The sequence below is a fragment of the Castor canadensis genome, chromosome 10 (assembly GCF_047511655.1).
Source record: "Castor canadensis chromosome 10, mCasCan1.hap1v2, whole genome shotgun sequence".
Lineage (NCBI taxonomy): Eukaryota > Metazoa > Chordata > Mammalia > Rodentia > Castoridae > Castor > Castor canadensis.
The window spans coordinates 148,103,631-148,116,734 of record NC_133395.1 but is presented as its reverse complement, the minus strand read 5'-3'; positions in this window follow the sequence as shown (position 1 = coordinate 148,116,734).

Sequence of the window (13,104 nt, the reverse complement as noted above, 5' to 3'; positions counted from 1 at the left end):
ACTGGATGGGCTGATCGATGTGTGCCTCCCATTTGTTGTTTTAAAAGCACTGCTTAGGGGGACAAAGAAGAGAAGATGAGAAAGATGGGGGAGGGGACAGAGACACTCAACCCAGTGTTTCTAATTTTCCCTAGACATGTGGCAGATTAGAGACCCTAAACAACCCTAGGGTCTCCCACAGCACAGGGAAGGAAAGGACAGAGGAGGGGATTAAGGGTTAGGGAAGGTAGGGTTGAGGAAGAGGCAGCTAGCTTTTAGTGTGTCCATCCCCCGGGGCAGAACCAGGAAACACAAACATGAACCCTGTGGCTTGGGGTGCTTGCAGGAGCTCGTAAGTCCAGCTGGTCAATGTTACATCCTGCAAATCAGGGTGCGTCTATCCACACTGGGGCTCCAATGGAGACCTGAGTACTGGGTGAATGCCCCAGCGTGAGGGACCCTGACTATCCAAGCTGTAGGGTGTTTGGTTCTGAAGCATCAGGTGGTGAGGCATGGTACCAGAGGACAGAGAAAGATGGATTAAAATAAAGATTTGCAGAGATAGCATATTGGGATCTCATCAGTCAGTTTCTCCTAGCTGGCTTTGCCACAAATGTTAACAGCACTGGTGCAGTCTGTGATCAAAGATCCTGGTTTTTGTACTCCAAATGGAAAAATCCAAGCAGAGCACACTGATGGGGTGAGGTAGGATATCTTTTATTGAGAAAAGGGGAGTCACCTGTTCTGCCAGGTAAGGAAAGGGAAGGAAAAGCAAAGTATATGGTGGGTGCAGGTGGAGCCCTAGGGGAGAGAGAGCATGCTTTTCTTTTTCAGGTGCCTTTAAAACCAACACTACCCCATGGGAGGTTCCCACCCAATAATGACTGAGTTGGGCATGGGCAGTTCTCAGCCAGGTGAGGGGTGAGGGTGGTCTGCCCCATCCCCAGGCAACCTACATGAGCCCCAAACTTTCCTTACTTCTAACCTGCCTTAGGGCCAGCACCAAACTCAGCAAGAAGTTATACAAGATAAGACTGTCTACACCCTTTTTTTTTTTTTACTGAAATGATTTAATTTTTATTCCTTCCACAGAAAACACTAGAGAAACTTCGAGCCAAAAATACATGCTGACTTTTTACAGTGTTTTTAGGCAAAATTATTTAATGTCAATAAATTATTTAATAATTTTACATGTTTTGGTTGGTTTTACTGCACATCAAGGTCACCTTTAAAGTTGATTTTTCTTCCAGGATAGCCCTCTTTAAAAGATGCTTAATCCAGTTGTCCTGAGGACCTGTGGGATTTAATTTCCTGAAGCAATTTATTGTTCAGTCATTTTTAGAGTAGATGGACTTTCCTGGATCTCAAGTGCTGACACCCCATTTCATCAATGAGTTCAGATCATATTCATTCCTATTACACACTAAGGATATGTGGATTTCTGCCAATACCTAAGGTAAACAACATATATATGTATATATATTAGCAGTTCTTTCAAACTTTGTTGTCTGCACCCTTTTAAGATTAAAAGGAGCCAGGCACTGGTTGGTGGCTCACACATATAATCCTAGCTACTTAGCAGGCATCGATCAAGACCATCACAGTTCAAAGCGAGCCTAATCGAATACGAGATCCTATCACGTAAAAACCCGTCACAAAAAAGGCTAGTGGAGTGGCCCAAGGTATAGGCCCTGAGTTCAAGCCCTAGTACCACAAAAAAAAAAAAAAGGATTAAAAGGGACCAAAGTGGTTTGGGAGAAAATGAAGTAGGAAAGATACATGAGGAAACAGGGAAATTATACTAGTTTAATACTTACAGGGTCTGGCTCAGACACTGGAACATGGAAGTAAAGGCTGGAAAGCCAGAGCAGCTAGCCCCCACCATCTCCTTTTAGAGAGGAGTTACCTGCTTCTGCTTTCCTATTTGAGATGTTAACAAATTGCAAGGATCCTTGAATTGGTTGGAGAAAAGGCTTGTCTTGCAGAAAGAAGTCTTAAAGTTCATCTATTGTCCCTGTGTTTTGGGTTGGTCTAGGTAATATCGCCACATTGTACAATAATAAACAGCACCCATCTTGGGTACACAGGACCATTCATTATCTAATGGTTAGGAATGCTAAACTTCTGATGTTAGACCACAGATATTAAGCCACCATTTTTGTAAAGGGCACTCAAATTGCTTTTGCAGAAAACACTGACCCCCCTTACTTGGGCACTCGAATTAACCAAAAACAGAAGAAGCTCAGCATCCCTGCCTCTACTTTATATCTATCTTTACTGTAAGCCATTTTCCTTGTAGTCACTTTGCAGTCACCTTGGATTCCAGGAAAAGACAGATATCATCTTCATGGCAAGGGGCAGAAACTACACCCAACAGTAGACCTTCCTGCAGGTGCATCACCCGCCTGGATCCAAATAACTTCCAAACCTTTCCCAGAACAAGGACTGAGATAATGGCCAATCAGACCACAGACTGAACTGTTTAACTATGCATACCTTTGTCCCCTGCCCCTAAGTCTTTGTCTATTTAAACCTGTAAGTCATGTCTGTACCTCAAAGATGAGCTGAGTAAGCAGCATGTCAACAGCCATCTAATAAACACCCTTCTCTGCCTTCACCATGCCTCTTTATTTAGTGTTAAGGGCAGGTGGCTGGACATGGCATATGTATAAAGAGGTTATGAGCACCTTGTTTCCAGGCCAAACCCTCTGCCTACCCACCATCTCCCCCAAAATGACTACTTGTGGCTTTCCACAGGTCCCAGGTTGTCACATGGGTTTGTATTCTTTGCAGCAAGTACTGCAGTACTGATCTTCAAATTTTTATCCTAGCAAACTAAATCTCGTACGTCTTCTCAAAACATCTTGGGTCTGTCCCTGGAGTCTGAGAGGAGCCCTGACTCTGGAGGTCAAAGTGACTAGATTCTGCCACTCATCCAGAAAGAGGAACGGGCCAAGAAGTCCACAGAGATTCAGAAAAGGGAACTTCAACTTCAACGTGAGTGCGCCTTGGGCGCTGGGGGAATCTGCATATCCAGGGAAGTCCCAGGGCTGGGGGCCGCGCCCTCCATCCGCACGGAGGAAACAAAACTGCCTCGTCCTCCTGCCTCCTTCCTTCCCTACGGAGGGCCCGGCCACCCAGGTGCAATCTCTATTTGCTTGGCCGGCCCTCATCTACCCCACCTGGGACCCCAGTGTAAGATAAACCGGGAGAAGGAACAACCCACAGTGGACAAGTGAGGGAGGCTGACTACAGGACCTTCAGTTCTGCGCGGGAAAAGCCTGTTTTTTCCTATGTGCTCCTTTGCCTTAATGACAACCTTGCATAGGAGTCAAGGTCTAGCACGCGCGGATTTTATCAACGTCACCCGAGCGCAGGGATGAACCCCTCCTCCCGCCCCAGGGACGCCGCGGGGGGAGCCGCACGCTCTCCGCGCCACATCTCGAGCGTGGCGTGCACGCGCATCCCCGCGCCGCGCACGCGCTCACTGACGCAGACCGCCCGCCTCCGTTTCCCGGCTGTGAACAGGGAACGCAGCCCGTTTGCGCGTAAGGCTGGGCTCCACGTCCCGCGTCGCCTCCCCAACCTGGTGGAGGGAACGTCGCTCGCCAAAAGCGAGGAACCGACGCCCTCTTCAGCCCGACTCCAGTGCAGCCCAGGGGAGTGGCGCTCGCGACGCCATCTAATGAATGCCTTGGGCCGCCTACCGCATCAGCAAGCGCCCGGCGGCTCCGCGGCAACCCCCTTTCAGATTCCCGTGCGTCCCAGAAACAGGAAAGATTCTTCGCGTTGTGTACAACCAGGGAAGCAGCCACTTTGTACGGCACACGCCTCCACTTTCGCAGCAGCTATCCGAGGGAACCACCGCGCCCTCTGGCGGCCGTGCCGGAGCAGTGGTGGCGCGTTTGACCTGTTTTGGATTCTGCTTCCGGGTGGCCTGGGTGGCCGTGAAGGCCGAGCGTGGAAAGGCTTGGGTTCACTTCCGGGTCTGACTGCACTTGTGCGCTGAGGGGCGGAGCTTGTAGTGGGCGGGGCCTGAAGGCGCGCGCTCGGGAAGGGTCTGCGTGCGTGCGTGCGTGCGTGCGGCTTGTGGATCATGGCTGCTGTTACCAGGGGGGAAACTGAGGCTCCTCCAGCCTCGGTTGAGATGTGATTGGGGCCTCGATATAGCACCTATCCTGCATCGTTGCGGGAATCGGGTGAGATTTCAGGTTTCCTCTCGATAATAGTAATGTATACTAGCGGTAACTGTTCTCACCCTACAACCGTATGGGATAGCTTGTGTTAACTTTCTAGCTGGCTAGGGTCCTCAAGGGACCAGTCGCCATGCCTAGCGGCTTGGGGCAAGGCGCTGGTCTTTGCTGCTGCACAGTGTCTTGGCCACAAGACTGCCCTCGGTGTGACCTGGCTTCCAGTGGCCGTGAAGACATGGAGCCACCATCGTAGTTGTCACAACTTCCTGTGGCATGTGTGAAGCTGGCCAGAAGAGAGGGAGGAGGGTGGGAAGAGGAGATTTGCATCTTAGAACGTTCCAGGGGAATGGAGTAGAAAGGATAGAAACAGTGCTTTTGTACGTCTTCACCAGAAGCGAAGACATGAGCCGGGCACCCATGGCTCATGTCTGTAAGAATCCTGGCTACTTGGGAGGCTAACAGCGGGAGAATCGTCATAGGTGGCCAGCCTGGGGAAATAGTTTGCAAGACCCCCATCTCCAAAATAACCACAGCACAATGGACTGGAGGTGTGGTTCAAACTGTGAAGCACCTGCTTTTCAAGTGTAAAGTTCTAAGTTCAAACTCCTGTTCCACCAAAAACCAAACAAAAAAACCATGTTGGCATGGATATGTTAACACGGAATGACTCTTTGCATCAGTCCTTTGATTAAGCACTTGAAGGCCTAGGAAATTATTTTACAGGTGTACTTCTCTGCTATGGATTGGATTAGTCTGAGTGTATCCCGCAAAAGGTTCATGTGGTGGAGACAGGTGGAAAGTGGTATATCTTTAAGAGGTGAAGCCTAGTGGGAGGTCTTTAGGTCATTGGGGACATGTTTTCGGAAGGAATTATGGGACCCCAGCCTCCCTTACTTCTTATCTTATACCACAAGGTTCTCAATAGAGCTGGTGCCTGCATCATGACTTCCATTCTACAGAACTATCAGCTAAACAGACCTCTTCTTTGTAAAATTAACCTGCCTTGGATACTTGGTTAGAGTAATGAAAAATGGACTAATACATCCCCTGTGCCAAACATGTACAAAGAGATACAATCCAGGGTTACTTTAATAACCAAAGCCTGGACACAGCATAATTGTTCATCAATAGGGGACTAATTTGAAATAAAAAACATGACACATGTAAGTAATGAGAGTACTATGCAGTCCCAGAAGTGGATAATGAGTATTGTTATAAAATGAGCTCCAAGATACATCACAATTCATTATGATTGTGTTTGACCCAAGTAACAAAATACCCTCTGTAGTGGCTTAAACAAAGGTTAATTGAAGGCCAGGCATGGGTGACTCACACCTGTAATCCTAGCGACTCAGAAGGCAGAGATCAGGAAAATCACGGCTCAAAGCCAGTGGGGCAAGTAGTTTGCAAGACCCTATCTCAAAAACACCCATCACAAAAAAAGGGCTGGTGGAGTGGCTCAAGGTGTAGGCCCTGAATTTAAACCCCAGCACCACAAAAAAAAAAAAAAAAGGTTAATTGATCTCATTCAATACAGAGTCCACAGTAGAGCTGAGGCTTGGGGGCATGATCAGGGACTGCTCTTTTCTCCTTAATATTTTAAAAACTTTACCAATATTGCGAATCATATAAAGAAGAAGTGGTTGGGCATGATGTTTCATGCTTGCAATCCCAGCACTCAGAAGGCTGATGTAGGAGGATTGTGTTTGAGGCCAGCCTGTGCTGAAGGGTGGCAGCACCTAGGGTGTCTTTGTGCTCCTTACTACCCTCTGAAGGTCACCACTCTCCTGACATGTATGGCAGTCACTCCCATTTCCTTTCTTCTCTTTTCCTCTGCTATTTTTTTTTTTAAGTGCTGGGGATCAAACCCAGACCACTGTGCACAGTAGGCATGCTGCCTACCATAGTTACACCCCCAACCTTGATTTTCTTTATAACAGTTTGAAAGGGGAGATCCCCACACTGAAGGGGAACTGGGGGATGGCACCCAGCCCTTGTGGTTTTATCAAGTCTTCCAGATGGTTCTGATGTATGTTCACATTTGTGAACACTGGTGGCTCACGTCTGTAATCCTAGCTACTCAGGAGGCAGAGATTAGGAGGATTGCAATTCAAGGCCAGCCATGGCAAATAGTTTAAGAGACCCTATCTTGAAAATACCAAACAGAAAAACAGGGCTGGTGGAATGGCTTAAGTGGTAGAGTGCCTGCCTAGCAAGTGCAAGGTCCTGAGTTCAAACCCCAGTACTGCCAAAAAAAAAAAAAAACCCAAAAAAAACCACACCCAAGTGTGCAGACAACACAGTATAATTTCTCAGGGTATGTTTGAAGTTATATAAATACATAATCTAGTATGGTATGCATTCTTTTGTGTCTGCTTCTCTAACCCAATGTTTGTCTTTGGTCTTGTTTTTCTACTGAAATATGACACATGCAGAAAAGTGCCCAAACCTTGAGAGTTTAGTTGAAGTAATGATGGATTGAACAGCTGTGTAACCACCACTCAGCTCAGAAATGGTTTTCCAGGCACAATGAATCCAAGACACACACACACTCACACTTTCTCTCTCTTCTGTCTTCTCTCTTCCTGTCTCCATCTCTCCCTCCCTCTTTCCCACAGGCCTGTTGGCCTCTTAAAGATATTTGGGTATGCTAAGACTTGAAGCACTTCTATCATTTTTAAAGTTTTATGGTTTTACCTTTAACTTTTACATCTGCAGCCATCTGGTATTAACTTTTTTTGTGTGTGTATAGTACTGGGGCTTGAATTCAGGGCCTTGAACTTGCTAGGCAGGTGCTCTGCCAGTCAAGCCACTCCACGAGTCTATCTCCACCAGAGATAGGGTCTCTGCTTCCATAGTAGCTAGGATTACAGGTATAAGCCCAAGTAAATAGTTCATGAGACCCTATCTCGAACAAACCCATCACAAGAAAGGGCTAGTGGAGTGGCTCAAGGTATAGGCCCTGAGTTCAACCCTGTACTGAAAAAAAAATTTTTTTTCTCATAAGGTTATCCATTTAACCCAGCACATTTTTTCAAAAAATAATACTTTCATCTAGTGTAAAAACGATAATAAACTGTTAGCTGTATCAAGAGAATGTGGACTGAGGGTATGGCTCAGTGGTAGAATACTTGCCTAGTGTGTGCAAGGCCCTGGGCTCACTGCTAGGACACAGGGAGAGGGAGGGGAAAGAGAAGCTACAGAGCAGGTGAAAATATTTGCAAAACACACATGATACAGGATAATTATCCAAAATATACAAAGAAGTCTTAAAATTCAACTATAAGAACACAACCCAATTAAAAGATGGGCCAAAACCTTAATAGTGAGATACCTTACTAAAGAAGATGCAGACAGCAAACGTGCAGATACATCATGTGTCATCAGGTAAGCTGATTAGAACTACAGTGAGGTACCACTGCACACCAACCGCACCTGTTAGGGTGGCCAAAACCCAGGACGCTGACAACGCCAGGAACCCTCACTCATACCTGATAGGACTGCAGATGTGGTCACTCTGGAAGGCATCTGCTGTTTCTCACCAAATTAAACACATCCTCACCATACGATCTTGTGATTTTGTGCTGCTTGGTGTTTGCTCAAAGGTGTTGAAAACTTACATCACACAAAAACCTGCACATGGATGTTTATAGCAGCTTTTTTGTTTTTGTGGTACTGGGGCTTGAACTTGGGGCCTTCACCTGGAGCCACTCCAGCCTTTTTTTGTGGAGGGTTTTTCGAGATAGGGTCTTGTGAACTATTTGCCCGGGCTGGCTTCCAACTGCGATCTTCATGATCTTTGTCTCCTGAGTCACTAGGATTATAGGTGTGAACTAGTAAACAAACTGTGGTTCGTCTAAACAAGGGAATATCGTTCAGCACTAAAAACAAGCGAGCTTGAGCTGTGAAGCCACAAAAAAATAAGGAGGAACTGAAATGCTTGTTACTAAGTGAGAAAATCAATCTTTTGGGCTACATACTGTACGTTTCCAACTATGTGATATTCTGAAAAAAAGAGCAGAACTGTAACAATAATGAAAACACTAGTGGTTCCAAGGCTGGGCAAGCATTGCCAGGGGTGCAGTGGGGTACAATGGATAAGGAGGCAGAGCATACAGAATTCTCAGGGCAGTACACATTACTACATGCTACCTCAAACCTACAAGATGTACACCACTGAGTGAGCCTCGTGTAATCTGTGGACTGTGGGTGAGATTGTGTGTCAAGTAGGTTCCTCAGTTGCAAATGTACCACTCCGGGATATTGGTAAGGGAGGGACTGTGTTTGGAGGCAAGGGGTATGTGGGAGCTTTCTGTCTCTCTCAGTTTTGCTGTCAACCTAAAACTGCTCTAAAAAATAAAGTCTTCAAAATGTTTACAGTCACATGATTGCAGTTGCATGATATGGAGGGAGTCAGACATGTCAAGTGAATGAAGTTAGCATCACTTGAGGACAGAGGAGAGGACTTATGATTAGAGTAGCAGGAAAGCTGTCTCTGCCATATGGCCACCTCTGAAGTGGGCAAGTGGGGCAGACACATTGGGCTCAGGAGTTACTGACCTGCCAGGGGAAGATCTCAGATGACCAGAGCCAAGTGCAAGGCCTTCAAGCAGTCCTCCAAGACTTCCACCAGTTAGTAACTGGCTACCTCTGCTATAATACCACATTTAGTCTCTGTGATGCCCCACCACTGAGCTATGCCCCCAGCCCAATGATTTTTTTATGTCAAAAATTCTTTCAAGTAACTCGTGAGCTTTCTATCTCTGCCTGGGGCCTAAGTGAGGCCACCTAAGTGCCCCAACAGCGCTGTAAGACCCCAGTGTGGCAGAGGTACATGGAGCTGGGTGGGAGGTGCAGACCCCCATACTTGGAGCCAGGAGAGCTTGGTGTGCAGTGCCAGACTGCTGTGTGGCTCTCAGTCTCACCACTACAAACTTCACCATCTTGAGCGTGTGGTGCATGCTGAGGCTAAGACACTGGCAAAGCTGCCCAGTGCTGGCATAGAGTCCACCCTGGAACTGTGGGCAGTAGTGGGAACGCTGAGCTCTGTCCCATTTGAGTGGTGACTGGCTGTTCTAAGGACTTGAGAGTGGAGGGCTCTCCCAACCATGTTCTAATGAGGGCTGGAGTTCTAGGGAGAGGGCCTTGTGCTACTGGAGCTGTGCACAAGGAGTTTGTGCAGAGTTTTGGGCACTCATTATGTGTCAGTGATTCTGCAATTCTCAAAAGACAGCTAATGGGGAAAGGAAACCAGCCTTGAAGAAGAATCAGCATCAAGTGTGAAGATTCTGGTCATGTAGGCGGCATAACACTACCATGACCTCAGGATCCCTGTCAGGAACAAAAGTCAGTGTCAAGCTGGAAACCAGGGCTGTCTCTATCAGCTAGTAGCCATGGCCAGAGATCTGGCAAGACCACAGAAAGGACAATGGATGAAGTCATTTCCCCAGGTGCTGGTACACATGACGCCAGGCCTGACTTTGGTGGACCCAACAGGAAACAGCCCAGCAGTAGCCAGGAAGGCAGAGCAGGTGGACAGAGGCAGCTCTGGGCAGTTCTGAGGGTGGGCCTGAGTCACCCAAAAAGCTGGGGGACCTGGACACACCCACTCGGCTTAGCCAAGGCCACTGTGGTGTAGACCATGCTGGCTATGTGGACATCCCAGGGAAGCCTGGTGTCCACACCCATCATGAAGAAGTCAGGCTTGACAGTCCATTCCTTTCCTGTGGCTGGCAGTGGGCTGCCACGGTGAAGGTGCTCTGGTCATTAAGCAACCAGATCTCTTAGGAGTGTGATGAGGATGGGCAGTCCCTGGGAGGCAGCTTGGGCTCTATCTCAGGAGTCCAGCAACTGTATATCTCTTCAAAGGCACCAACTTTTTGTAACCCAGGCTTGTTTGAACTCTCAATCCTTGTGTTTTAGCCTCCCGAGTGCTGGGATTGCAGGTGTGCACCACCACACCTGCCAGTTGGGATTTGAAGATTCTTTGAATGACATTACCTGTTCTACCTGCTTGAAGCCATCAGTCAGAACACCTGTGATTCTGTCAAGACAACATCCTATTCTGGAAATTGGATACACTCCAGGTCTTCAGGTAACATCTGTTAAAAGTACAAAAATGGGGGCAAAAGCAGTAGAGCATCAACCTTGCAAGTGTGAAGGCGTTGCAAACATGAAGACGAGTTCAAACCCCAGTACCCTTCCCCCCAAAAAAAGTGAAACCAAAAGTGTAAAAATGGGACTCAGAGTGTAGCTCAGAGGTAGAACACCTGCCTGGCGTGCATGAGACCCTGGGTTAAATTCCTAGACCTGCATAAACAAATTAATAAATAATCTTAAGAAAAAAATTCTTTCAGTTGTATCATAGGTTTCCACACTGGTTATCAATTAACATCTCAACCAAGAAATGTCAGAAATTAAGAGCAAGTATGAGCCACACAGAAAAAAATTCTTTTTGGTGGTACTTGGGTTTGAACTCAGGGCCTTATGATTGCTAGGCTCACTAGGCAGGCACTCTTCCACTTGATAGGGGCACACATGCACAAATGTGGGCTTCTAGAGGAGTAAATGCAACATAGAAACTTTGCCCTATTTCTATGTGACTGACAGATTGAAATTCTACAGTCTTACCCACGAAATTGTGAATGACACTGTGCAGGACCACACAAGAAGGAAACTACCTTGTACTTCTACCCATAGAAGATGTATAATTACAGAAAATATATTTATTTATACCATCTTTTCTATTGATTGGTGATCTTTAGATTTTTATTTGGAGTTGACATACTTTCTAGTGGCAGTTCCCCTGAAAGGTTCCCTTTAGCTTTTCTTATAGTGCACTCTGCGAACAACATATTCTCTGAGTTCTTGCTGATCTGGGTTTGATGGTTAATTTTACTTGTCAGCTTGACCATGGGATGACCACACAGGAGGCTGTGTGAGTCATCTTGCCATCACCATAATGAAATAGCTGAGACAACTAACTTATGAAGAGAAAAGGTTTATTTTGGGTCATAGTTTTAGGGGCTTCAGTCCATGGTTTACTGGCCCTGTTGCTTTGGGCCTGTGGCGAGGCAGCATATCATAGCAGAAGCCTGTAGAGGACCAAAGCTGCTCACCTCATGGCCAGGAAGAAAAGAGAGCAAGGTGAGGCTTGGAGTATCACAGTCCCCTCCTAAGGCACACCCCAATGAACTAAGGACCTCCAACTAGGCCCCATCTCTTAGAGTTTCCACCATCTCCCAGTAGCACAGTACGGGAACAGAGCCTTTAGCACAAGGGCCTTTGGAGGACACTTCCAAAAGACAGCGACTATGTTGAGTTTTGGATATTGAACTAGCCTTGCATCCCCAGAATAAATTCCAATTGATCATGCTGAATAATTCTTGTATTTGTCACAGGACTTGGTTTGCTAGTATGTCACTGAGGTTTTCTGCGTAAATTTTCGCAAAATTTTGGCTTCTGTAGTTTTCTTCTCTTGTGATGTCTTTGTATGGTTTAGGTAGCAGGGCCATGAGGGTCTTATAAATTTTATGAGCTGGGAAGTACTCCCTTATGGGCTATTTTTTTGGGAAGAGTTAATTCTTCTTTTAGCATTTGATAACAATCTATGAAGAGCCAGGCATGATGGCTCAAGCTACTCCCAGCTACTCTGGAGGCTGACGCAGGGGACTTCAGGTTTGGAGCCAACCTGTGTAACTTAGACAGTCTCAAAAAAAATCATGTGAAGCCATCAGCATCTGGGCTTTTCTTTGTGGGTATTTAAAAAAATTACTTATTCTGTCTCTTCATTTATTTTTTTCTGTTCAGTCTCTTCACTTATTGTGGGTTTTTGCAGATTGTCTATTTTTTCCTGAGTCAGTTAGTTTGTGTCATTCTAGGAATTTGTCCATTTTGTAATTAGTTGTTCCACAAATTATGATGTATTATTTTATAATAGTCTATTATAAAAAATAGACTATTTCATAATAGTCTTTATTTTGCACTGTTAGTAGTAATGTCTATGTCGCTTCTGCAGTTAACAATTTGAGTCTTCCTGCTGGGTGTGGTGGCTCACTCTTGTAATCTTCACTACTCAGGAGGCAGAGACCAGGAGGATTGTTTAGAGGCAAGTCCCAGAAAATAGTTCTCAAGACCCTATCTCAAAAATACCCAACACAAAAAAGGGCTGCTGGAGTGGCTCAAGTGGTAGAGTGCCTGCCCAGCAAGCGTGAGGCCCTGAGTTCAAACCCCAGTGCCAAAAAGAATAATAATTTGATCCAGGTGCTGGTGGCTCACACCTGTAATCCTAGCTATTCAGGAGGCAGAGATCAGGAGGATTGCAGTTTGAAGCCACCCTGGACAAATAGTTCCCAGAGACCTATCTTGAAAAACCCTTCACAAAAATAGGGCTGGCAGAGTGGCTCCAGGTGTAGGCCCTGCGTTCAAGTCCCAGTACTGCAAAAAAAAAAAAAAAAGTAATAATTTGAGTCTCCCCTCCTTTTGTTCTGTGTTCTCAGAGGACCAGCTTTTGGTTAAAGGATTTTCTCTATTTTTCTGTTCTCCACTTCATTAATTTTTATTGAATATTATTTCCTTTCTTCTGCTTGCTTAGATTTGATTGCTCTTCTGTCAGTGTCTCAGGGTTATTCCTTTGAGTTCTTTAGTTTTTTGTCTTTTTTTTGTGGTGGTAGGGATGGAACCTGCATGCACTCTACCACTGAGCTGCACATCAGCTCTTTCTTGTTCTTTTTCTCTCTTTTTTTGCTTTTGGTTATTTTTGAGATAGGATCTTGTATGTATGCTTAGACTGGCCTGGACTTTGATTCTCCTATTTAAGCTTCCTGTGTAGCTGGGCAGACAGGCACATACCACCATGCCCAGCTTTTATTAGTGAGATGGGGTCTTGTGAACTTTTTGCCTGGGCTGGCCTTAAACCTCGATCCTCCTGATC